Source organism: Mustela putorius, unplaced genomic scaffold (assembly GCF_011764305.1).
Source record: "Mustela putorius furo isolate JIRA1106 unplaced genomic scaffold, ASM1176430v1.1 tig00003863_pilon_pilon_pilon, whole genome shotgun sequence".
In the NCBI taxonomy this organism is placed as follows: domain Eukaryota; kingdom Metazoa; phylum Chordata; class Mammalia; order Carnivora; family Mustelidae; genus Mustela; species Mustela putorius.
In genome coordinates this window covers 2,643,343-2,650,483 of record NW_025422015.1, presented here as the reverse complement: position 1 = coordinate 2,650,483, position 7,141 = coordinate 2,643,343, and the positions used below count along the sequence as shown (strand labels likewise).

General features: G+C 34.8%; 1 long non-coding RNA gene across 1 annotated transcript; it reads right to left on the bottom strand.

Annotated features, from left to right (window-relative positions):
- Positions 1 to 507: 507 nt before the first annotated feature.
- On the bottom strand, positions 508 to 6,528 carry LOC123387850. The gene is made up of 2 exons (XR_006602346.1): positions 6,343 to 6,528; positions 508 to 686 (listed from the first exon to the last, which is right to left on the bottom strand). It is a non-coding gene; the product is annotated as an uncharacterized LOC123387850 (long non-coding RNA).
- Positions 6,529 to 7,141: the final 613 nt, after the last annotated feature.

The following is a 7,141-nucleotide window of genomic DNA, read 5'->3' as shown; positions in this document are numbered from 1 at the left end:
TTTCCTAATGCCTATTAACCTAGCATTCTTCTATCAAGGTAATAATTACAAAGGTCATTTTCCTTTTAATCAGCCATTTTCTCATGTGTTTTTTTATTTTTTTCCTTTTCATTATTGAGACTATTTGGATAGAAACTTACCTTGTAAATGTTAAAAAGAAAAATAAACTGCGTTTCTTTTTTTCATTTTTTTTTTAAGATTTTATTTATTTGAGAGAGAAAGAGAGCATGAGAGCAGGGAGGGTCAAAGGAAGAAGCAGATTCCCTGCTGAGCAAGGATCTCCCTCCCCCCAATGTGGGTCTCTATCCTGGGACTCCAGAATCATGACCTGAGCCGAAGGCAGTTGCTTAACCAACTGAGCCACCTAGGCACACGAAACCATGTTTCTTTTTCCTGAAAAAAAAATTATACAAGTTGATATAAGGACTAAAAGTCAACCTTTAATATCTGTCCCTTGTTTCCACATGCCATTCCTACTTCTATGGTATCCTCTTTGTAGCATGCTTACTTTTTCTATGTGCATCAGCTGAAGAACCATCATTTAAACCAGCTTGCAGTTTGACCCTCATTATTGTGTACTTCAGTATAGTGCATGGAGATAGATACCCAGCTCACCAGAGACTGATTGTAGATGTGACAGCTAATATGGAGTTGCTGAAACTGCACCCCCGCTGCAAAAGTTGCATCTGGAAGAAAAAAGTTTTCAGCGATAGACTAGCCAGTCTCCAGAAATTGTCAGTTATTAAAACCTGATTTTATTCAGTAGGAATACCTCAATTTATTGAATGGACTGCGAAAGATAGGAATCAGTGGCTATACATACCATTCAAATTTAATATAATGAATTCACATTCTCGAAATAGAAACAATGATACACTTATATATGTATACTAGACTATATTTTTCTGTGTTTTAACCCAAATGCTTTTAGTAGTAAATGTATATATTTTATAAATACTAGCAGGAATAAATTCCATCAACTTATTTTCAGTAACTGCAAAATTAACAACAAAAATTTTTGTGAAATCAGTTGACTGTGATATAGATTAATGTGAAAGCATTTCTTTCACAACCCTTTTTGGAATAAAGGTACGATTTCATACAAAAAATTAACTATGAATTTCTAACAGATTAGTTTCAGTTTTATAATATAAGCTATAAAGAGGTTTCAGTTAAGAAATTCTCTAACCATAATGAGTATGGAAGCTTACAAACATAGAGTCAAGAATTACATTAAAACTCCAAACATTTTTACAGTATTTAAGATTTTTCTTTTCAGTTTTTTTTAAGTTACAAATATATATTATCATTCTTTGAAAGCTTAGTTCTTTTTAACTGAAATATTTATGCTTCAACACATTAACATTTGAAGTCTGGAAATCAAGTTGCCTTAGCTCAGGATCAGTTTTTTAAAACTTCTTTATCATGGAAAAATATCAAACATTCAAAAAAGTAAAGAAAATAGAAATATGATCCACTAGGTACTAGATTCCCAGATTCATGATTATTTATGTTTGCACAATTTTATTTTAATTAATTTATTTGAGGTTGTTAAAAAAGATTTATTTGAGAGAGAGAGAGAGAGTGCGTACACAAGTGGGGGTGGGGGGAAGGGCAAAGGGAGAGGAAGAGAGAGAATCCTCAAGCAGACTCCCCCAGTGAGCATGGAGCCTGATGTGTAGCTCAGTCCCAGGATCCTGAGATCCTGACCTGAGCTGACATCAAGAGTTGGAGGCTTAATGGACTGAGCTACCCCAGGAGGTGCCCCTATTTTTTAGAGAGAGAGTACAGAATGGGGGTGAGGAAGTGAAAGAGTCTTAAGCAGGATCCATGCCCAGCACTGGGCCTGATGCAGGTTCAATCTCACAATCCTGAGATCATGACCTGAGCCAAAATTTAAAGTCAGACACTTAACTGACTGAGCCACCCAGGTATCCCTGAACAATTTTATTTCATCTACCTCCCGAACCACCCCTTTTCTTGCTTTAAGTGGTGGTTGTTGTTTTTAAAAGATTTTATTATTTATTTATTTATTTATTTGACAGAGAGAGAGAGAGAGATCACAAGTGGGCAGAGAGGCAGGCAGAGAGAGAGGAGGAAGCAGGCTCCCTGCTGAGCAGAGAGTGTGACTCGGGGCTCAATCCCAGGACCCTGAGATCATGACCTGAGCTGAAGGCAGAGAGAAGCTTAACCCACTGAGCCACCCAGGTGCCCGTTGCTTTACAGTTTTATGTTTTAAAGTAAATCTCATTAGATTTATTTCTAACTAGCTTAGTTCCTTCATTAATTGATTGATTCATTTATTTAGTGTCTTATAGACATTCATAGAGAATCTACCATATTTTAGATACCATATTAAGCCCTGGAAATTGATTAGCTGAACAAGATCATTGGGACCCTTTCCAAAATGTTCTCTTATGATGGGAAATGCACACTGCTAACAGATCAGATCATTTCATTCAACTGCTTAAAACCCATCAATGATACTTTATGAACTCCTGGACAATCCTTAGTAGGACATGTGAAATTCCTCATAATCTGCTTCCTGCAACCTGTCCATACTCAACTTAATCCACTGGATCACAATCACTCTAAACTCCTTTTATATGGAATTAGTTTTCCAAATATGCCTTTCTTTCATTTTTTGCACATGCTGGTCCCTCTTTCTGGAAACTTCATCTCAAAAGCAGACCAATTCCCATGGAGTTTTTAAGATACCAGTTATCTATTGCTTCTTTGCAAAACTCATGTACCCCTCTTAGCAAACAGCCAGATGTTCATCCTCTATGCTTCCAGAACATCTTCTATATGTCTGTCATAGCATAGTTTTCAGGCATATTATAATTAAAATTTTTTTTCACTAACTAAGGTTTTTTTTTTTTTTTTTTTTTTTTAGGGAAGTCTCTAAACTTTGGATTTCTGTAAGCCCCACATATGCAACAATTCAGAATGTACAACAGATATTTAATAAACTCAGTTTTTTTTCTTGGAATGTGTTTATTGGATAAACTATGGTCATTTCTGGAGGTGTTGTAGGGTGGTTCCTAACAATGACCCTAGTTTGCCTAATTTTACAGGGAAACATGGAACCATTGACAGTTTTCCCATCGAAGGGAAGGAAACAAAATATGTGTTGTATTTAAAAGAAACACCAGAATGTCCTGCAAATTTGTATATCAGCTCTGCCTTTTTGGAACTTCTGTTACAGTACTATTTGAATACTAAATGAAGGAATGATATGTTCAATAAAGGAAGGGCACAGAATACCAAAATAATGACCAAATAAGGAAGCCCAATTTAAAATGAATGATATCAAATCCTTGTTTTCCCCTCTGAAATTCCCTTTGCTACTTAACATTAATATGTCTTTTTTGTACATTTTCCTTACTTACCTTTTGTCTCGTTTTGTCTCGTACCCTAAAGAATTAGAAGAATAGATTTTCTAGCAGAAAAGAAATGACCATATGATGGATGCTAATCCATCAGAATTTCACAATATAAGTAAGTCAAATCATTATGTTTTTCACCTTACCTTATACAGTGCTGTATGTAAATTATATGTCAATAAAATTGGGAGAAAAAAGAAAAAAAAAGAATTAGAAGAAAACAAACATACATGGAAGTATACTATCAAATCAATGGATTGGTGCCTCAGCAGGGCCCCTAAAGCAAGAGGAAAAGAGGGTCTCAGTCATTACATCCATAATCATGATGATTCCACAGGTAGGATCATAGAATTTTAGAGCTGGAAAGAAGCTTCCAGTTTATCTAGTCCAAATTCCATTTCAAGGAGGTGAAATGATGTGTCCAAGCTCATACCTTCCTTTTCAAATTTTAGTCAGCCTTGCAATTTTTCTGAGGTATTGGTGAAAGGGCAGCACAGCTGAATAACCGGAAGAGAATAATTCAGCATGGATAAGTCAACATGACTTCTGCACAAGAAATGATGTTTGTTGATTTCACTAGAGTTGTTTGAGGGGATAAATAAGCATGACTAAGGGTATTTAGAGAAAAGATCTATATTTAAACTTTTGGAAAGCTTTTTGACAAGTTCCTATATCAGACTATTTAAAAAATCCCCTCTCTAATCTGTTAGATTAGCCTGGAGAGAATTAAGGAGAAATTTGTGTAGTTAATAACAGACAAGAATCAAGTCCTAATTCCATTTTTTACTGTGTGTCCTAGGTCAAATTATTTCACCTCACTATGATCAGTATCATATAAATAATATGAGGAGTAATTTTATCTAACTCAACAGGCTACTAAGAGGATTGAATGAGATTTTAACACTTTATAAAAGCTAACATACATTAGCTTTTTATCTCATTTAATCCTCACAGGTCCCTAATGAGGAAAATACTGTTCTTTTCTTCCCACTTTAAAGATGAGAGAACTGAGGCATAGAGTGGTGAAGTAACTCCTCCTGAATGATGAAGCTAGTTATTGGTTAAGAATTGAACCAAGGAAGGCTAGTTCTAGGGCCCCTACTCTTATCCAGTCAACCTCTTGTCTTGTGCTATTAATACGTGCAACCCCTATTCATGCATGGCCTAAGTATATAATAAGACCTTGAAAAATATTAGTTATTAATACTTTTATACTTTTTCAAGTAGAAGAAGAAAGGGAGGCCTAATATTGACAGAAAACCCACTTTAAGTGTAAGGCATTCTCTTTAAAACCATCCTTGAAGGCCATAGATAGTTCCATGTTTCAACCATGGTCAGAAGCCAGTGTGGGTCAGAACCAAGATTCAAGGGACAACTGTCTTGTTCTAAAGCCCATGTTATTTTCACTACATTTGAGCCTTCGCTCTTACTTGAATTCACATTCTTATTTGTTATTCCTCTTCTACCAAAACCACACATAAGGTACGTGAGTAGGTAAGTACAGAACACATAAAGCACACACATGTATATATACACATAATATCAATATTTTATTTGACCTATAGGTAAGCAATATTTAGTAAAGAAGATTTGAACAGTTGCAAGGAAAAAAAGTAGTAAGTTTCTGAAGAACAGAAACTGATTGCTGGTGTCCCCAGAGTCAATGCCTGAGCCAGGCAAGTAGCAGGTTTAAAATACAGTGGGGCACACAAATACATATTAAAATTTACTGATTTTCAGCTCTTAACAGGGAACAGTCAGCCAGCCTTTTTCATTTTTCTTGTCATTGATCATTTTTTAAACTTCAGGCAAATTATTTTGCAGAATGTTTCTCAATTTGAATTTCCCTGATTGTTTCCTCATGATTAGGTTAAAGTTTTTGGCAAGAATACTATATAAGTAATGTTGTGTCCTGTGAGCAGCACCCCCAACTTGTATTTTCTACTTCCAAGAGAAGAAAAAGGAATTAATGATATTGGTTCAAAAGATTTAAAATAAAAGTTCTTAGTACATGAAAGTCAAATGCATTATGAAGTTAAGAGATATTTTAGAAGACGTCTTAACTTCTTGCAGGTAACATTACATACAGGGCCTAATATGCCTGTCTCTTGACATTACTCTAAAGAGCAGAATGCTGACTATGCTACACTAGTTTGACTAAAAATGGAATTTTCTAATATCTCCCTCTTTTCACAAAACCAAATCCCAGTCTGTCAGGCATTTACAAAGTTTATTCTAAATTCTCCTTTCAGAATGTATTTAAAGAAATTTAAAAATCCTTGTGAGAAGAGAGTATGTGTATCAAGACTGGCTAACTCCAAGTTGCCTATATCCACAGTGTTTACAACTATATATTTCTTTCTTTAAAGTTTGTTTGCTTCTTTATTTTTAAGTAATTTCTACCTCCAACATGAGACTTGAACTCATGATCCCAAGATCAAGAGTTCCATGCTCTCTCGACTGAACCAGGAAGGCACCTTGAGTATATATTTCTTTAATTTAACAATCCCAAGCTTGAGCAAGGTGTAAAATGAATATAATTGACAACAGATACAGAGAATCACTATGTTTTTTTCAGAATTTCCAAAATGAAATTTACCGACATTATTGTTTCATGACTATATGGAATAAAATTAACACTGATTTTGCATGCAGAAAGAATTTAAACCTTAACACTATTACTCTCCATCTTCTTACCCACATGTATATCATTGAACTTTTTAAAGCTGTATCCTCCACATTGGTAACATGGAAATCATAGCACCTACCTTTCAGTGTTGTTACAAGAATTAAATGTGGTATTACATGATAGAGTGCCAGTTTTTATATAACTTGTTATAATTACTGACAAAAAAAACCTCTTTGATGTGATCCAAGAACAGAATGGTCCATCTGAACAATCAAAGCATCTCCATTTTATGAACTAAGCAGTTGCTTGATAATGCTTGCTACTTACTAAATTTTCCTCCATATGAAAGGTGCTAGGTCAGATGTAGTCCAGATCTCTTCTTCTGCTTGATACCAAGTTCCAATCCTTGGGGTGGGTGAGAAAATCCTATATCCATATTATAAATTATCCTGTTTGCTTAATATATGTCGTATTTGATTTCTGTCACCTGTAAGTAAAAGGATTATATTAGCTGCTTAGATGTGTCACTTTAAATAATAGCTGGGTAAATGTGACACTAAAAATGGTCAACTAAAGCTAATAATTGCTTCAACAATCATCTATACTTTTTTCATTATATTTATCACACCAGAAATTGGGATACACTTAGGATTTTACAGACTTGGATATAGTTTTTGCTTTTTTAAAAGACTTTTTATGAGCAATTTTAGGTTAACAGCAAAATTAAGAGGAAGATACAGAGATTTCATATATAGCCTCTACCCTCATTATGCATAGCCTCCCTCATTACCAACATCCCCCCCAGAACAGGACATTTCTTACAATTGATAAACTAGGATCATAATCAACCAAAGTCCATAGTTACATATCAGGGTCCAGTCTTGGTGTCATATATCCTAGAGGTTCAGACAAATGTATAATAACATATGTCCATCATTACGATACATAAAGTATTTTCACCATCTTAAAAGTCCTCTTTGTTCTGCCCATGCATCCCTAACTCAGCCACCCCCAACTCTTCAACCACTGATCTTTTTATTGTCTCATGATTTTGCCTTTCTAGAAAGTCACATAGTTGAAATCATATAGTACAAAACCTTTACATATATGCTTCTTTCACTAGTAA